At 36.4% G+C, this 17540-nt stretch overlaps 1 protein-coding gene across 7 annotated transcripts in view; it reads left to right on the top strand.

The window, feature by feature from the left end:
• The first annotated feature begins 4598 nt into the window (after positions 1–4598).
• Positions 4599–17540, top strand: part of tead1b (TEA domain family member 1b) — a 115649-nt gene continuing 102707 nt past the window's right edge. For 4 of the 7 annotated variants that reach the window (XM_015607220.3, XM_007254650.4, XM_007254652.4 and 1 more), the window contains exons 1-2: positions 4600–4811; positions 5236–5384. The gene's annotated coding sequence lies outside the window, so the exon portion shown is untranslated. Of the gene's footprint in view, positions 4812–5235; positions 5385–11753; positions 11857–17540 lie in introns of those variants that run through there. The other 3 variants (XM_015607221.3, XM_007254653.4, XM_049465312.1) reach the window with 3 other exon arrangements.

Consider the following 17540-nt stretch of genomic DNA (forward strand, 5'->3'; position numbering starts at 1 on the left):
GTAAGGCTATGAAGCCGTTTACGGTCTGCTATTATGCAGGGATTCTGCGCCCGGGCTTCCTGGATACACCAAGCTAATGTTTAACAAGGAGCTTGTGAAACCCTTTTTGGCAGATGACCCATGACGGTGAATGAATCAGGGCTGGAACTGTACGCAGGTGTTAGTGCTCCTCGTCTAGCGGCTGAGGTGTAGTGAGGTGGTGGTGGTGGTGGTGGTTGTGGTGGTGGAGGAGGGGGGTTGGACAGGCTCCTCCAGGACTGCCCTGCATTTACATAGATAAGCCTCCTCCTTTTGATGCGTAACAGTTCTGCATTGAAGAAACAGACACCACCCAGGAGAGAAGAGCAGGAGATAAGATAAGAAGGCCTTGGAAAGCAGAACTCGCCGCCAGCGCACTGCCGACAAAGGAGACGGGTTAAGATGAGAACCGCGTACTTATAGAATCATTAAACAAGATGCATTGTTCATTAGTACATTAGTAATTGATCCGCACAGAAGAGACTCCCCAGGTGATGTTTCCCTTTCTTTGGCTCAATCCCATTTCGACCCTTGCACTCACCACCAGCCCTACCCCTTGGTTTGTGCACTCATGTCTCATGTTGGGATAGGATAGAGGGGTTGGGTGAAAGTGTTAGGGCTACATTAGGGCTGTGTATTGGCAAGTACTTGGTGATACGATATGTATTGTTTACAATATATATTGTTTTCAGTATATTGCAACATGTTGTGATACTGTAAGCAAGGCGATATAATGGAATTGTTTAAATTAACCCTTTACTGTAAAGGTTTTTAATATCTGAGTAAAAGAAAAGGGAGGGGTACCACATAATTTTTAATGAAATGCTATTTTATGCATTCTGGTGTATTCTTTTTACGTTATAAAGTAAAACAATAAAATGTAGCAGTTTAATAAAATAGTAAGAAATAAGACATTCATATTAAAATAAAATATAGAATAAAATTCATTTAAACAAAAATGATAAAAAAAATAAGAACAACAAAATCAATCAAATAAATAAATAAAAAAGTTTGACCTCATTTTACCTACAAAAAGAGACTTAGGCCCAATCCCATTTCACCCCTTGACCCTACCACCTACCCCTACCCCTTCTTTTCGTGTGTAACCCTTCCTTTTGGAAGAGAGAAAAAAATAGGTAGCTTTGATTAGCTTTTATTTTATTTAATTTTTACGCTACGCCTTAAAAGCTGCACCTTCTGCCACCTGTTGCACCATTTAAGGTGGAATGGCAAAGTTAGCTAGCTAGCTGCTGAGACACTGATCTACTGAACTTCTAGCAATCTTTTTTATGCTTGTTATAAATATTTCACTATTTAAATGAATATTATATACATTCATGTAATGTAGCCTATGGTTAAGTTTGAGGTTTGAGGTTTGTAGCAGATGCTGGACATTGTGAGATGCCAATAGGGCTGACGGGACCTCCTCCAGTTTCACTTGCATGCAGTTAGTTGTTGTGGATGTTTAATGGTATGTGCATTCACCTGTTGATGGAATGGAATTGATAATTTTCGAACGCAATAGAAATATCGCTGGGTGAAGTAATATTCAATGTTTTTTTTCAATTTTTTTTTCTCTTCCTTTCCTTTCTGTTTTCTCTATCTATCTCTTTTACATATATGGAGATGCCCTGTTCCTGATGTTCCCAGCCTGGCTCTCCACTGCCCGCTGTGTTGTTCTCCGGCTCTGCAACCCTGCACTGATTAACATTAACACACTCAGTATCTGTTTCTGTATTAGCCATAGCTCTACAGTTTGTGCCCATCACATTTTTATATTCATAAATTAGTACCTGTTATATTAGCCATAGTTCACATTAATTCTCTGTACTGTTTTTGTTCTGTTATTTGTTTGTTGTTTGTTTGTACTGAGCGGGTCAACCCGAGTAGGATGGGTTCCTCGGACTGAGTCTTGGTTCCTTCCAAGGTTTCTTCCTCTTAAAGGGAGTTTTTCCTTGCCACTGTGTCACCATAAAATTGGCATCTCTGTGGTGCTGCTCATAAGAGGCGTGGACCTGTTTTTCCTGTAAAGTGGCTTTGTGACAACCTTTGTTGTAAAAAGCGCTATATAAATAAAATTGAATTGAATTGAATTGAATGTTAAATGGGTTTAAAATAGTTTAAACTAATAATTAAAACTCGATACTTTGTTTTTGAGAATACAATATCAATATTTTCTTAGTCCTTGGCTACAAAGCCCAGACACACTCCAAATACAGGGTTATAAGACATCGCTGGCAAGATGACTAAACATTTTAAGTGACTAAAAAACTATTCCTAACCCACAAATGTAATATTTTCTTTTTTTTTTTAAATGATGAACCGATTGCATTATCCTAGTTTAATTTATATTGTATGTAATGTAAATGAATTTATGCCTTTTTGGAGTTTTTTTATTATGTATTTTTAGTGTTCTCCCATTTTCTCCCCAATAAAGGAGGCCAACTACCTCGCCCACTCATTAGGATTCCTAACCCCTACCACTAGTAATGCCCCGACACTAGAATTATGAAGGATAGCACATGTCTCCTCCAATACATGTGAAACTATGGTAACCAAGTACTCACTTTTCTAAAATACTGTAAGTGTCAAAAAGGAAACAAGGGGTAATGTTACAAATTTAAAATAGGATTGAGCCTGTATTTGTTTGTTTTTGTGAAGGCCTCTTCAATCCTGAAAAACCTCCAGCCGTCTCCAACAAGCACAAACTGGTGTAATGATTAGTGCCTTGAAGATCTATCCCGTCAATATATTTTTGGAAGTACTTAAGGGCAGCAGTGTCATAACAGGAACGTGAGGCTTGCACAGACATGACCAGACAAGCTGACTTCACACACCTGCACTGAAGCATGTAGTCCTCCAGTGCTCCAGTGTCTTCCTCAGCCACCGCAGTTTTAAACTGGGATTTTCATATTTCCAATACAAGACGTCCAGCTTAAAGGATTAGACTGGTATGAATAGACATCATGAACAGTGGAAAAGATCCAGTTTCTCCTGTCTGAGTAAACCTGGAGGAACCAGTTTGGCATAGTTTGTATACACAAGGTAATATACGAGCCTTGCATCATATTATAAATACACTGACATGATATAAGGCTTGCACTTAATCAATATCTGTGTTGTTATCCCATGACTGCTGGCATGTCTGAATATTGTATGTGTTAAACATATATAAATATAGTAAAAAAAGAATGAAGAGCAAGTGGGCAGACTTCAGTTAAGGTTGTGTATCATTGTGTATATTATAAAATGCTCTTAAATAAACTACAGCAGCAGTGGTGTGTGTGTGTGTGTGTGTGTGTGTGTGTGTGTGTGTGTGTGTGTGTGTGTATAAAACATCACATGTTTGACCTCCCTTTGACCTCCTTTAGGCCCTATCTAACGATGTTTTACCTTTAACTTCTATTACTTTTGTACTTCACTATTGTAAGTCGCTTTGGACAAAAGCATCTGCCAAATGTAATTTAATGTAATGTAATGTAACATGTTGGTAAAAAAGTGGAACGAGGTCCTTGTTTTGTGTTTAAGAATGTAATCCAGATTTTTCCTTGGTATCTGAGCAATTACAATCAGTTCAAATCCAGTGATACACCTGGGTAATGGATGAAAATGAATGATGTGCAATATTTCTCACCTTTTTCATTTACTATTTATCTGCTATTTATTTACTGTTAGTCCTTGTGCAATAATACTGGTCACAACCAATCAATAATAATAAATCCTTTCCTCCTTTTTCTGTAATCTTTTGTATATATAGATTTATTATTATTTGTTCGTATATTTTCCTGAACTGTTTCTCTGTCCTTTCCTCTGTAATTCTGTAACATTGCAAATGTCCCCATTGTGTGATTAATAAAGGATTATCTTAGCTTATCTTACAAATACAGTAATACTGGGCTGCTCCACAAAAGGTCTAGAAAAAGTTGTATTGTTTTTATTTATTTTTTGACATAATACTAACCTGCACTTTAAATAAATTCAAACCCAATCAAAACAAAAAACTATTTGATTTACTATAGAATAGAAGACAGAATGTTTAAAATATGAAAATGTCAGTATTTTTTAAAAAACATATACTGAGATAATAAAATATATAAATAGAAATATATATATATATATATATATATATATATATATATATATATATATATATATATATATATATATATATATATATATATATATATGTGAATATGTATATATATGTACACAACTGTAAAAAATATATAAATGATAAAATATTTGCACAATATTTGCACATATATGTAGTGTATGCAGAAGTAAGTAAAAATACATGTTGGGTGTGTATCCTGAAATAAATCAACAAATAAAGCAACATTTTTCATTTTTTTCTACATTTCTTTTACTACAACAATCAGATTGTATAATAATTGTTTAATAATTTATTTATTTTATTATTATTAAAAATCTCAACGCGCCGTCATTGGCCGACGAGCTCGACGTGTCCAGTGACGTCGCCCCGCCTGTCCGTGGCTCCGCCCCGTGGCCGCTGGCTGGGCGATGACGTCGTGCAGGCTCCGCCCCCGCGCAGCCGCCGCACTCGCGTTCATTTCATTCCTGCTCTCATTCCGCGCATTCTTCGCATCTCTCGCGCTGCGTCGCCGCCTCGCGCTCACATTCCCGGCCGGCCCAGAAACACCCGGGAATAACTTTACACAGTTTATATATATAAAAAATAATAATATATTATAATAATAACAACACAGTAAAAACAGTCACGAAATCAGAGAGGGGGGCGAAGTGTAGATTTTGTGTCAGTTTCGGACGTTAAGGTAAGTTTGTAGCTGGAGAGAAAATTTAGCGCAGGGAAATACAACACTGTGTTTTTTAGTGTTTGGTTTTATTCTGTTGTTTTTTTGGGGGGATAAGGCAGATTTAACAGATTAAAAAGAGCTGAAAGTGGGGTGAGTTGGCTGCCCTGCCTGCTGCCTGTGAGCTGCAACAGGGCGCTTTCACTTTTGCCCGTCTGACACAGCGCAAAAAATCTTTGAAATTTTTCGCATTTTTTGCTGTAGAAGGCCGACCTGCCGCTGCTGCTCTACACTGGAGCTCAGCGCGGGCGGGCGAGGAGCAGCGCGCGACGTTTCGCGGACGTTTTTTTGTTTGTTTTGTGGATGTAATTGGTTGCATGAAATTTTATGGAGAATTTTTTGGACAAGATGACGGAGCCAAATGTTGCTCTTCTCTCCTCTGTAGTTCTTCTCTCCGCCGGGAGTTGCAGATCCTGGAACATTTGGGAAGTGGCGCAAAAACACGGCACGGGGAGACTTGTTGCTCTTGTTGCATCTGCTGCGTTTGGTTCTTCTACTTCTTCTTCATCTTCATCATCTTTTCGGACCTTAACCGTGAGTAGCGTAAATACGCTTTTTTTGCTTGTGTTTACACTGTGGCGTTAGGCTATTTGAAACATTCGAATTTTTCACATTCCACGCGCGCCGCTTCAAATTCAAATATCAAAGCGTGTGCACGCACTGCAGAGTAGCAAAAATAAAAAACAAACAACTAGCACTAGTATAAATGTTACCAGCGTAGGTTAATTCAGTTTATGTCTGTTGTGTTTTATGTCCGTTTACTACTAGATTCCTGTAGCCTAGCTAAAGCTGCTTTAAAAACGCGAAAACATTAACCCGTCTCAAACAAACAAATTTAACTTGTCAAAAAAGGTGATATCCTAATTTGACGAGGCTTAAATGAAAGGTTTTTCCTCCCAACTTATTTTCTTTCCAACTTTTCTCCTTTCGGCAATCTGTTGCTTGCAGGGCTGGCTGTAGCTTTAGTGAGTATAACGAGCTCGAAGCCCAACTTCACACTGTAGCCTAACAGGCTACTACTACTACAACTGCTTGTTCCATTGTTTACACTGTTTGTTTAGACCTGTTTATCCACATTTAGCCTTTAGGTTTCAGCATTATCCCCAAAAATCCGCTTTCCTCTTTTCCTCCTCCTGTTTTTGTACGCCAGACCGCTCAGGCTTGAGTTTGTCATTTCCTTTGTTGGAATTGCCCGCCTTGTTCTTCTTCTCATGGAGTCATGGAGTAATGGCGAAGAGGTGGATGTCGTTGTAACATAACCCGGGATAACGTCTCTTACGTAATAAAACCTAGTGCGAATTATGGTGGGAGCTGTGATTATTAGCTGGTGTTGTAAAAAATCTGTAACTTAGAAATGGTTGGTTGAGGTTTGGGAGGCTGTAGAGCAACAGCATAGCAGAGGCTAGATTGTAGCAATGTGTCAGTAGGCTAATGTTTAGGCTTAGCTTGCTGAAAAAGTGTAAAAGTGTGAAAGTGGTGAGAGTTCTGTGGTAGGAGGATACACACAGTTTTTTAGGGTGTAACTTACTTACTGAGAGAGCTTACTGTTTTTTTTACTACCTTTGACTTAACAAAACAAACTAGCTAGCTTGCTACCTGTTGTTTTAGATTTCTAGCTTAAAACCATTTGTTGCCTTTAGTCATAGAGCTACTGTAACAACATAGTGAGAGTGTAACATTAAGACAAGGGATAAATACCAAAACTGAACGTATTGTTTTGTATGTTTACATTGATTTTGCCACTTTATTTTATCATAACAAAAAAGGCTGTAAATGGATTTTGCGTTTCAAACTACAGAAAATTACATAACTACAAACATAAAGCAGAGCAGAGGCTATAGTGTAGCACTGTGTCAGTAGGCTAATGTTTAGTCTCAGCTTGCTGAAAATGTGAATAAGTGTAAGTGTGAAAGTGGTGTGAGTTCTGTGGTAGGAGGAGGATACACACACTAACAGATGTACAAACCTGTGATTTTTTGGGGGGGTTAACTTACTGAGAGAGCTTACTTTTTTCTACATTTTATTTAACTAAACAAACCAGCTAGCTTGCTACCTGTTGTTTCATATTTCAAGCTTAAAACCATTTGTTGCCTTTAGCTGTAGAGCTACTGTAACAACATAGTGAGAGTGTAACATTTAGACAAAGGATAAATACCAAAACTGAACGTATTGTTTTGTATGTTTACATTGATTTTGCCACTTTATTTTATCATAACAAAAAAACAGGCTGTAAATGTATTTTGCTTCTCAAAGAACTACAAACATAAACATGTTTTATGATTTTTTTAAAGGTGATTTAACACCTCAGCAAGCTTACCAACAAAGCACAACATTGTTTCTTAATTATTCTCCCTTTTCTCCTGTTTTGTTTAACACAGAAATTGCTTTTTGCCATTTTCTGACAAAAACAATTTCTGTTGCAGAATTTTTGGTCCATTCCTTGTAGCTGGCTAGTTAGTTTGTATCAGTTCTGTGTTCTGTGTTTGCTCATGTTTGATTCAGCTTATCTGTATTGGAGCTAGTTTACCTCCTTAGAATGTACACTAATAAGGTGTGAGAGCTTTTAAAGATATATCTTGGCAGATAGAGTGCTTAAGTGCCTAAAAGTGTTTTATTAAAATGTAAAAAAAGCTAGTTGAATGTTAGCTAGCTAACATTGTGTGTTCAACTAATAAATGTTATTATTTGTCTTTTTTAAGAAGGTTACACTCTTTAAAAAATACAACAAACCTTAACTTAACAAAAGTTATTTAATTTTGTCTGTTAAAAGTTTGCTGCACATTTTAAATGCATGTATTCACCTGTTGCAGGCTGCTCTGTGGGCATAAAGACACAGTAATTGATGCATTGCTCACATAATCTAAGTATTTATGGGTATTTGAAGATATTGAGACATGTTTAGCTAGCTAGGCATTTTCTGAAGCTGTTATAAAAATGGCTCTACCGTCAAAAGAGCTAATAAACTAGATTTTTGTGCATTGCTGTGAGGATTTGATTGCGATCGGCAAGAAGTGAGGTCAGAATGTTGGATGATCACCTTGTCTTCTAATCACCAAAAGTGTTGGATCGAGTAAAATCATTTCAGAGGAGTGGAATCAATACCTACTGTTTGATTAGATGGTTAGCAAAGCATGTTTTGATCATATTTGTGAATGCTCAGTTACTGCGAGTATCAACGGTGTCCCTGTTGTCATAGGTTTTTGTTTCTCTTTCTGTGATTGGACCGCAGGACATGAAAATAGATAACTTGAGGATTAGACAGGCTGTGAAAAGCTATTTTTCTGTCTGTGGTTTCAGTTCACTTGTTGATTTCTACTTGCTGTTTTAACATATGATGTTCTTTTGTTACTGTCCCATTACATTACATTTGGCAGACGCTTTTGTCCAAAGCTGGCACATGACTGACCTTCAGTGTTGAAATGTGATTGAAATATGACTAAACTAATGTCTGTTGTTGTTTCAATGTTAAAAGGACATTGAATCAAAATTTAATGTTAAATGGTTGTGCAAACGTTGAAATCAACATAATGTCCTCAACCCTCTGCCTTCTGAATCAGCATTTTACATTTTATCACCATATAATTTCTCAAAACGGTTGGATGGAGGATTGAAAAAGTGCAGTAACTGCTTTTTAATTTAACACCATGTTCATGTTCTATTAGTTTTACTGTTTTAGAATTTTTGAGCTCAGATATTGAATCAGATTGGTAGTGGTGGGTGACTTTCTTTATACTCAGATTTACTACAGTGATGTAATTTTATTGTTACCACTTTGTTCGCTATAGGATTTTCTCATGGTTCATTAAATGTTGAATGTATGGCGTAACATTTTTTTCACTTTTCAAAATCAACGTTGATTCAACGTTAATTCAAAGCTTATTTAACGTTGAAATGCCAGCTGGGTGTAGGTTCTGTTTTTTTGTCAGAGACATCAATATAATGTTTTGCAGTAATGCTTCGATTGCCAAACACAACAGTAATTTCTAATTTTTAGTTTACATGTTAAGATTGCTGTTGGTCAGTAATTCATTTAGTGTTGTGTTGTGTTGTGTTTAAACCCCACCCACTATTTAACAGCCTTGTATTCTTCAGTCTTCTAATCATGCTTTTCTGATTGGATAAATTATGATCGTGTATACAAATCATGGTGTTTTTTTTACTATGAGTGTTCTATAATGTAATTATATTGTCTGGCTTAAAGTATCACAAAATATTAAAATATATTGAATCGTAAGCGCCGTATTTCGATCCAACATATATTGTAGTGCCAAGTTTTTGCCAATACACTGCCCTACTGTCTACACATCTATCTATGTATCTCTCGCTCTTGTCTATCATGCTAAGTATCTAAGCTATCTGCCTCAAAAATGTCTCGTATAGTTGAGTTAGATTTCTGCCCGGTTCTTGTTCTCCCTCTGAAAAAAAGCCTCGCTGTTGTGCGATTTGGGAATAGACCTCCTTTCTTGCAGTTAATTATTGTCTTATTTCACTGTGGCCTTTTTAAAAAGAGGGGCCAGCCAGACACAATGCCTTGTTTGTTTCCTCTAACTGGGCCATTATCATTTACTACAGTAAACAGATTGACTTCTATCGGACTTAACCCCTGACATGTCACGATGTTGAGAAGTAAATCTGCTCACTGTGGGGGAAAAAACTAGCAATAGGTGCTTTGTTTGCAGCTTATGCAATGAGGAGACCTGTTGGACGCGAGCGTGCTTAGCATTTTCAGCTCTGGAGAGGCAGGAGCTCGTGTCGGGGACACGCTGACCCAGTCTTCACCCTCCTGGTTCTGGAGGAGAGGAAGGTTATGAGCTTGAGTTCGACAGACAGACAGTCAGACAGATGTTGGTGTGTAGAACAGATTCCGTCATGATCAGAACTAGGAGCTGTGTATTGCCAAAAACTTATCACAATACAGGGGTTACGATTAAATATATCACAATATATTGCAACACTGCCAACAATATGATTTAAATGCAATTGCTTGAATACAATTTTGGGAAAACTGTCATAATATATAACAACACCCAAATGCTGAGTTTGCTCAAATTAATAAGTCCAATTAATCAGCCTACTGTTGATTGACTCTACTTCTTTGTTTTATAAACATAACCTACCAGAAGTAATCTCAGTTCTTGTATGTGGCAGTGATTTTCACATATTTTCCATATTTATCTTAAACTGAAGTACAAGCAGGTTATTCTGTGCTGATTGTAAGATTGAAGCGAGATGCTTGTGATACTTAAATGGATAAAAATAACAAAAAAAAGTACTAAAAAGGACTTTCAGGACATTTAACAAATAACAGATCATTGCTGCCCAATGAAAAATATCTAGTTTTAAAACAGCAACTTTACAGTAGAGAGATAAAACCTTCTAAAATATCAATGGAATTCACTGTAAAATGAGTTTATTTAATGTAATTGTGGATAATTTCTGTGATCAATAAATCAATAAATCTTGATGCATTGTATGGAAAAGTTTGTGTGTTTTAAATTATTTAGTAAACTAAAAATCAACAAAAAACGGAGATGCTCGTTTTTCACTGGACAGTGACAATATTTACAGTGTGGTATTCGTTTTTTCTCTTTTTTCTTTATTATATTCGTTCATGCAGTTACATGCCATTTCTAAAACATTTTAGCTATGTTTTGGGAAAATTTTGAGATACAGTTGTACTGTAATGCAGTAATATTGTCTGAGACAGTTATTATACCAGGGACATTTCATAGAGCTGCAGCCCTTACAGGCTGTACAGAAACATGTTGACTGTTAATATACAAATTAGAAGTGAAGGTAGTATGTTATTTCTGTTTTTTACTGGACGGGACGGGGCATGCCACATTTTGCCGTGCAGGTTTGCTTTGGGGTGCAGAAGATATTTGCATACTTGTAATTTTTTCGCCTTTGGACACAAAGCATTTATATTTTTTTATGTATTTGGTATGTATTGGCATGTATTTGACATGGCTGGGGGCTCTGGATTGAATGCTCCAATCAGTGCTCAGATAAATTGCTTGTACTTATGTGCATGTTATGTTTTAGCAAATAAAATAAAGAAACCCTCACATTACATGATTTTCTTTTTTTGTAAATGTGCATAATTGCACACAGTATATCAGTTACTTACTGTGAAGCTTTTAAGTTATTGTTTTGCACAGTTGTCGATGTTGGCAGATTGAATGCGTTCTATAGGCATTCACTAAATTCTTGTAATAATGTGTTTTTTTTTTTTTGCTACTTTACATTACATCATTTTTATGTTCCTATATATTTATTATAATAAATAAGACTTTTATTTTTTTTTCCCCGTCAGACGGGTAGATATTTAGGATTTTAACATGAATATGAAACTCGGAGCAGGGTGCAGGGAAGCTAATGCTAACTTGTTTGCTAAATTCTTTCTTTAATTCATCTTGATTAACTAATCTAGCAGGCTTTAGTATCTTTGGGTGAGAAATCTTATTGTTTATGTTGGCTTCTTTAGAAGCACAGCATGTTTGAGGGTGAATGTGGAGGAAAAATATGCTAGTTTTAAAGCTGCGTCTCTGGTTTAGATGAATTAATATCAGATAATTTAAACAAAGATTTATTTGACAAAATATTAATATCGTGATATATTGATTTATTATTGATACATTTTTTTATAGTTTATTGAAACCAGAGATGGAAAGATCAATCAACTTTGTATCGTAATGGGCAATTTTCATCCAAAATACACGTTTGGCTGATATTTCTCTAATTTAGCCGATTTGATATAGAAGTCACATAAAGCTGCAGTTCCTCGCTCAACCGCTAGATGGAACAGCAGAGCTGGAGAAACTCACTCGAGTAACCCCGCCTTCTTGGCTAGCTCGTCAGCAACCACACCTGCTACTGACCATGCTACATGCTCAGCTCATTCATCTTGGAGTTCGCTTTTCCGTGAATTTTGCTGTTTATATTGGATAGTGGAAAGAAAAAATGAAGGTTTTAACCCATCTGACTGGATAATACAGCTCATACAGTGAGTAGCAGAGCTAACAAACACCACTAACCACACACACCACCAAGCACTGCATTTAACACCAACCACCAGTAACAGCAGCTGCTGCAGTCAAAATGTTTAGTGCTGGATAAACAGCAGTTTTTAGATGTTGCCACTTTAAGTGCAGTTCATCATGGAGGATTCACAGACTATAGTATTGTTAAAAAAAATCCATATAAAAATGTTAAACAGTAAATATTGCCTATTTTAAGCAGAAAGATGTCTGTGTTAACAGACAGTGAGGCAGAAGATGTTATGATACTCGTTCCTGCGTCGTTGGTGTCTAGGTAAATAAAACGGTTATAAAAAAGAACTATTTGAACCTACATCATTACTGAAATTTGTTTATTTTGATTAGATCTACAATGTTTTCTCAGAGGTGGCTGTAGTTAGGCTGAGCTGTACCAAGTTTGCCCTGCACCTGTGTGGCATTAATCTGGCATTTGGCTAAAACAAGTATTAGTCCATATTTCATTACACCATTATTCCAAATGGTGGCGCTAATAAAGTGAATATAGAAAACCTGCGGTGAAGAATATTGATTGATACATTCATAAATTCATTAATTTAAAAATTCCTGATATTTGCTTATTTAGTAGCATTTTATCCTCTTCAGTAAAACAAAATGCTCTGAAGTATTGTAGAAAATTGTTTAGTAAAATATTGAGTATCAGAGAATCGCAGTATCTTATGATATTATGGGTAACGTATCATGATTAATAAAGTACAGAACAGTACAGAACAGTACAGAAAAAAAAAATCTAATGCACCAATAAGGCTGGATGAAATCTCAGAATTAAAGCTTAAAATAGATTTTTGGTTGGATTTATTTTTTAATCACATTTTTATTTTTTATGTGACACTGCTAGGTCCCTAGAGTTAATGATGAGTTGGGCAGCACTGGCTCAAATTGATGTAATCTTGTAATATAACATTTAGATTTTAATTCTTATATATATATATTTATTTTATTTTATTATTTTATTATCTTTTTGTGTTGGTTCATGTACTATCCCCTTAAAATGCCCTGTGATTCCCACCCCTACTGAACAGCATCACCAGTTTAATAGCAAATCTGAATCTGGTAGGTGGTATTGAGGGGGGGTGGATGGGTTTGGGGGGGAACCATGTTAATTTCAGTACTTTCTGTCTGAGTGGTGCTCGTCAGCACGGCGGAGGGGGGAAGAATGCAGTCTTTCAGTTGTGAAATGGGAAGAGAATAGGTGCCTTGCTCAGACATAGTGGATTGGGTTACCTCTGGGAATGGAGGATTGTGGGGGAATGGGAGAACACACAGAGAGACCCTATTGTCTTTCCTGTTGCTGAGCCAGAGAGGATTGTGTGTGTGTGCGCACTAAAGTGTGTGTGTGTGTGTGTGTGGAACTGCAGAAGGCAAACAAGGCCGTGTCTGGGTTGACATCTGGTTTAGACCCTTTCTGCACCTGTAAGGGGGAAAAAATGCAAATATGAACGTTTGCTCTCGTATTTACTGCTCCGAGGACTCGGGCTAACGGCCATTTGTCAACCCCGCGGCCGTCGCTCCACGTCTAGGCCGGGCCATTGTTGTGCCAGCAACAGGCACTAGTGGCCATGGCACCATATGGCTCCTGTATGCTTCAGATAAGATATCTGCTCACTTAACTTATCAATGGCATTTTAATACGCTTCATATTTCAGTTGCTGACTGTTTGTGGCGCAGGGTGAATTTGTCTTTGGGTCGCTTGTTCTCGCACTAAATAAACTAAAGCTACTCATTAGGCAGGGCGGTATGGCAGCATTGGATGCTATTGTGTTGAATTACTGCACGTTAGGGGTGGACGATATGGCCCTAAATAAAGATATTTTATGGTATTTTCACGATAACTATATTCTTGCCTATTTGACAAAACATTGAATTTAAAACATTATTTTAAGAATACACTACTGCTACAAAATGAAAATGAATTTTATTATTGCATATGATATATGATATGACACACCCCTAACTGAGATATTAAAAAAATACAAGATGGATACTGTTGGATCTTCTGGAGCTGTATCTGCTTTTTTTTAAACAGGATTTCCTTAGGGCTTAATTTTAAGACCTATTAGTCTTTAACAACTATAAATGACTATTACTATTCCATAAATAAATAAAGTATGGAGCGACATACGTATATGGTATAGTGTATGGGTATATTTAATTAGTGATGTGGCTCAATTGCAATACTGCAATTCTAAAATGAATTCATTGGTCAACATGTGGACAGATCCTAATTTTATTTTTCATGTAAAAATTAATCAGATCTATTCAGTGCAAAAGAAACACCATATAAATAGGGCTCTCAGTGGTAAAAACAAAGGATCGGAAATGGACAGACTGTAAAAACATTTATTTAAGTGTGACGCTGCTAGTTCAGATTTGGAGTGAGGAGTTCGGCAGAACATGCTCAAACTGTTGTAATCTTATAGAATATATTTTTTAGTTCTTGAAATGCTTTTTTTTATATACTTTCTTGTTGTTTAAGTTGATTTACTGTCCCTTTAAAAAGCATGCTACTGTGTGTGTAGTCAGCTTACTCCATCCTGATCAGTTTGTAACATGAAAGCAGCATGGATCTGAATGAATCCGTTTGGTGTTCAATAAATTGGCTAAAATTATTATTATATTGCTGATTTGAGGTCATTTCGTCCCTCAATAGTCTGGGGTCTGTTCCAACTCTACCTATCAAACATAAGCTGCATGAAGTATCCTTAAGCTTAAAGCAAAAATGATATTTTTGCTATATTTTAGCTTTAACTTGTGTAAGTCCTCATATGTCCAAAATTAAGTTGTACACTCACAGCTCACGTTAATGCAAAAAATTCCTTCATACATGCAGAATTTGCCTGTAATTCACTTTAAACAGAATTCAATTAATGCTGTATTATTGTTGCTGCTTGGCTTTTTCTAATTACCTGCTTCAGTTCTTGTATGTACATGTTGGATTACTGCTGTGGAAAGCATTTGCTGTTGGAATGTACATTATGCAAATGGTACATGTGCCGTAATTGGATATAATTGGATATATGAGGTGGAATTTATCGGATAAAAGGTTTACGTTTGTAAAAACAAATCTGATTAATATTAGTGGTGATTGTCGTTTTACTGTGTGTAAGCTAATAGAGGGAGGCAAATATCTTTAATACTGTAAATTAATGCTAAATTAACGCCAGGCTTTGAATGGAAGGAAAGTAGAAGGGCTCAGAAGAGTATTAACTGGTTGTTTTAGTAGTGATGATGCTTTTACTGACTTTCTGAATGATTTATATCTGCGCTTATCCAGCAGCATGGAATCAAATAGATTTCTAATGGCTGTTCGCTCAGAGCTGTGGGTTTACCTCAGCGAGGCATCAACAGATATGAATGAACCGCACACGCGCATCCTCGCCACTTTTAGAAGCAGCTAACTCACTTTTCTCCCGTCTGCGGTCACGGGGCAACGTGAACTGCTAAACTCTGCTGGGACGCAGCCCAACACAAACAGCCACGTCCTGTCTGTTTTATTCGGCCTCCACATCATTTCCTATTAGAAGCTATCCGCGGTCGAGCAGGAATCGGACTGATCGTTGGGTAGCGGGAGAAAACAACAAACCCTAAAAGGATGGAAAATATTACTGGATATATCTGAACAGACCTTGGAAGGTCCTGATTGCAAACATTGACATAATTGTGGGCTTCCATTAGGCAGGAATTCCCCCCACTGTGTTGCGTATTATATTCTGGTTAAAGCTGAGTAAAAGCTACGGTGGGATATGGAAGAATTGTTCTGCCGAACCGAGAGCTATTCCCGTCCCTTCTCATCGACGCATTCTTCCAGCACTGGAAGCAGCTGGTATAAATAAAGGACCGAACTGATCAAAAGCGGTTTTACACATACCCCAGCATTATTCACTCTTTCCAGCAGCAGATGCACACATCTCTGTGCTTCAGATGGCAGAACTGCCTCTCAGAGCTTCACTGCTTCTGCTCCTAATGCAGGGTGACATGAAGATACTAACAGAAGCTTTGAGGCAGTCTGGAGAAGTTATAAATGGCCGGCGTCACGTGATTGAACTGTCAAATTAAAGAATTGCATGTGAATATTATAATTAGGCTGATATTATATGATCTACTGTTGAATTATTGTATTTTGAATCAGTGCTGAGTGATTATGGCCTAAAAATAATCTTCAATTTGATTCAATTGTAATCGTTTTTTCCCCCTAATAAAAATCAAACTACAGATGACAAAGAAATTATTCAACACTAGGTTTACCTGTTAAAAAAAGAAAATTAAGACATTTAAAAGCTGGGACACATCACATATAAACTTCGCTGATGTTTCATGAAATAATCATGTGATCTGTTTGGTGTTCAGATGCTTTGGGTAGAGCCGACTCATCATTGAGTGATTCAATGATTCAAAATATTGTTTAACAAGCCCATGCGTTTAATATCATGCGGAGAATCTCACACACTGACGGACACTGGATTATACCAAAAATTTAGAAATATGCACTAAACGAATCACAAAAGAAACTTTAAATGAGAGATTATTATTATTATTATTGTTTTCGACAATTAATCACGAATCCTCAACAGAGAGCGATGAAGCTGCGGTTTTTAGAAACATTAGATTTTATTTCTAGCTAAATAATTTCTAGCTTTGTTTTATCACACCGGGTGTTTGTGTCGAAATGCTGGAACTTTTGATGGTACGAGCTCAGTCCTTGGCAGACTGTTTATAAAATATGCGTGTGTTAGTCTGCTGGAGGCAGCTGTAACCAAGATAACATGGATAAACACTTCAGAAATGAGTAGCGTTTTCGGATATTTTAGATTAAAAAGATAAAATGTCTGTATGTAAAGATGTAAAATCACGATTACTCCATTTAAAAAAAATGCATTAAAGTTGTAATTCAAATTAATGAAATTAATCGTGAAAATCGTGATTGATTTGGATGAGTGAGCAGGATCATGTGTATATGACTCTGTTATGAAGTTTATGTGATTAACTGATTTTACTATATTTATAATCTCTACTGCGTTATATATCTACCTGTCACAATAATTAGGTAATCAAATGTTATCTATGCTATACAGACATGACCTCAATCATTTTTTCTGACCAATATTAACATGAATTAACTGGTATGTTGGCTGTGTTTTGTTTAAAACCAATGATTATATTCTAGTTTTGTTCTATTTGTTTAGAATATTAAATTTAATATTTAATATTATTTTAATATTGTTGCTTTTTCTAGTTTTTCACATTTCACAAAATGTTAGTTTTGCTGGACTACATATCTTTATAACTTCTATCCAGTACTTTCCATAAAGGGGAGCTGCGTCTGTGGTTGAAGGCACATCATTTAATTTTTAATAGCATAAAAAAAGACGAGTCATTTGAATGTGGACTTGATCATAACATAATCCCCCTCTCTGTGTGCTGATATCATATTGAGAAAAATCTCAATAGCAACTTTGTAGTATAAGAACTAAAACCTTCTTAACATTCAGAGAATGTTTTTATTTCAATTCATTTTAAAGCTTTTCTATTGGTGCATTAGTCGTGATAATGTGAGACAGTGTAAATAACAAGTTTGAAGATTACCGTTATGTCCAGAAGGCATTTCTTTACTTCACTGTAATGTTAAGATTTT

Source organism: Astyanax mexicanus, chromosome 16 (assembly GCF_023375975.1).
Source record: "Astyanax mexicanus isolate ESR-SI-001 chromosome 16, AstMex3_surface, whole genome shotgun sequence".
NCBI lineage: Eukaryota > Metazoa > Chordata > Actinopteri > Characiformes > Acestrorhamphidae > Astyanax > Astyanax mexicanus.